A 2,610-nucleotide genomic window follows, 5' to 3' on the forward strand; every position below is an offset into this window, starting at 1 on the left:
TAAGATTCTTTGTAAGACATAACAACCAAGATAATCTTATTCAATTACCCTATAAGGGTTAATATCAAGTGAGATGGAACCTTTGTCCCAGGGTCCCTGACAGATTCTGGGTTCACAGTATCCATGTCTGATTTTGGTGATTTGATGATCAGAGGGTCATTCTCTGTCTTTGGCTCATTACTTCCACGTTACTTGCTCCAGGCAAATCTAGCATAGTCAAACCATATCCCAGGCCTAGGTTTCCCCAAATGTGGGCAATAGGATTCTTAGTTCATGTACAAATATTCAAGATACCAAATAGTAATTGAATGCAGAATAATCTTTATTTAATCCTACAAAAATGACTAAGATACATAGGACCTTATAAACAAATACAGAAAATATATAAGGCATATAAATAGCCCATTAGCTCCCATTAGAAGGGAGCTAATGGGGGCCGCTATTGGGGTAAACCTTTGGCATATCAGGGAGCCCCCTTTCTCACTGTATTCTACACAATCTCCATAGGACATGTGATAACTATTTTATGGGCTTTACACTTGCTGGAAGGTAATCAAACTTTGAAGGAGACTGCTGAAGAACCAATTCCCTTTTGATTGGACCTTCTCTTATTGATTTTGCTCTCCAAATAGGACACTGCATCAGACCTATATGAACTATCCCCTTCTTTGTTGAAGGCTCACCTAGAAACATTCTTCTTTCTCTAGACCAGAGATTCTTAAACTGTCATCCTTTGGCAGTCTCGTAAAGTCTATGAATCCCTTCTCAGAGTAATGTTATTAAATGTGTAAGGAATGAAGGAAACTAGCATTTATTAAATACTTTAATATGTGCCAGGCACTGTGCTAAGTACTGAGAATACAAACACAAGCAAAAAAAAAAAGAGATAGTCCCTGCCCTTAAGAGGCTTACATTCTAATGGGTGAGAGGAGACAGAAAACTAAGCTGGAAAAGCAGGGGAGAGGGATGGGAATGAAGGTATAGGTCAAGGAGCAGGACTTTAAAGTCTGGAAGTCAGACAAAGGCCTGGGAACCTAATTCTCAAATAATATGAAAATCCAGCTCTGCAGTTGATCTTTCAACAAACCAATTACATGTAATTTTTTTCCCCTTTTTCCACATGGAAATTGGGGCTCATGCACATATCTATGATGCATACTCTTGGACTGAGTAGGCACACGTGCCTGCTTTTACCAGGAATTTCTGAAAGAAATACAGCCATGCTCCAGCTACGGCAAGGCTGAAGAAGTTCACTTTTAGGCCTGGTCTGTGATTTGTGTCAGAAAATAAAACCGATAGGTGAAAGATGAGTCCAAGCTTCTTGGTCAGGTCACCTGGGTAAGCACATGCAATGTGTCCTGTGTTTCCACTGCCAGTGGATATTCACTCTTCCTTGGGGGAATGAGGAGGGAATAAAAATCCATGAAGTTAAAGAACATGAGTCTTGAAGATTGAGATAGAAAGCTGGCCTCTTAGCTCACAATTGTACTCTACAAAGAGAGTCAGTTCCTCCAAGTAGAGTATATTCTTTACCAACCTTCAGGAATCTCATGTGTGCTACCGGAAAAACAGCAGCAGTCATGCATGATCCAATGAGGGACCCCCTTCTTATCCCTACACATAAATTCCCCATATACTATAGTTTTATCCTTTTGAATGTGGACCTTCTCAGATTGATCCTTTTTTTTTTTGTTCCATAGACATCAACTGAAGAGATATGTCTTCTGCGAATGTCTATGTGGTTTCTTGGGAAGAGATCTAGTGCCAAGTCCAAGTTAAGGAGGGATCCTTTATGGACAGCAAAGTTCTCCAGAAATTCATGTTTAGGAATGATATTGTGCTGATTTCTTAAATTCTTGGGACCATTGCAGAGCCTCTTCTTTTTTTTAAGTTAATTTAAAATAAAAGACTTTTAATTAAAATGATGAGGAAAATAACTAGGAAGATCCCCTCCTAGACATAGGAATTCATTTTCATAAAAATTCCCTCACCCTTCCCAAGTAACCTGCATGAACTGGAGAAATCATGTTCATGGGGCTTCATCATAGAACACTTCTCTGCCTCTAAAGCTACCATTTGTTTCTTCCCCTACAGAAGCACTATTATTCTTGGTTAGTTTGGTAATAATCATTTTCTAGAGTTATTTCTTTCTCTTTTTTTGTTTGTTTTGTTTTTAAATTTGTTTAGCATTTTATTTTCCCCCAATTACATATAAAAACAATTTTAACATTTGCTTTTAAAACTTTGAATTCCAAATTTTCTCCCTTCTTCCCTCCCTATCCTTACCCCCATTGAGAAGGCAGTGGTTATGTTATACACGTGTATTCATGCAAAACACTTTCATGTTAGTCAAGTTGTGAAAGAAAACACAGATTAAAAAAAACTCAAGAAAAATAAAGAAAATAAAAAAGTATGCTTCAATCTGTATTCAGACACCATCAGCTCTTTCTCTGAGTATTTTTCATCACAAGTCCTTCAGAGGTGTCTTGGATCATTGTATTACTGAGAATATCTAAGTCATTCACAACTAATCATCTTAAAATAATTTTGCATCATCTCATGTTTTTCTGAGAGCATTCTGCTCATCATTTCTTATATCCCAATAGCAAT

This window comes from Vombatus ursinus, unplaced genomic scaffold, assembly GCF_900497805.2.
Source record: "Vombatus ursinus unplaced genomic scaffold, bare-nosed wombat genome assembly UNPS02014810.1, whole genome shotgun sequence".
Taxonomy (NCBI): Eukaryota; Metazoa; Chordata; class Mammalia; order Diprotodontia; family Vombatidae; genus Vombatus; species Vombatus ursinus.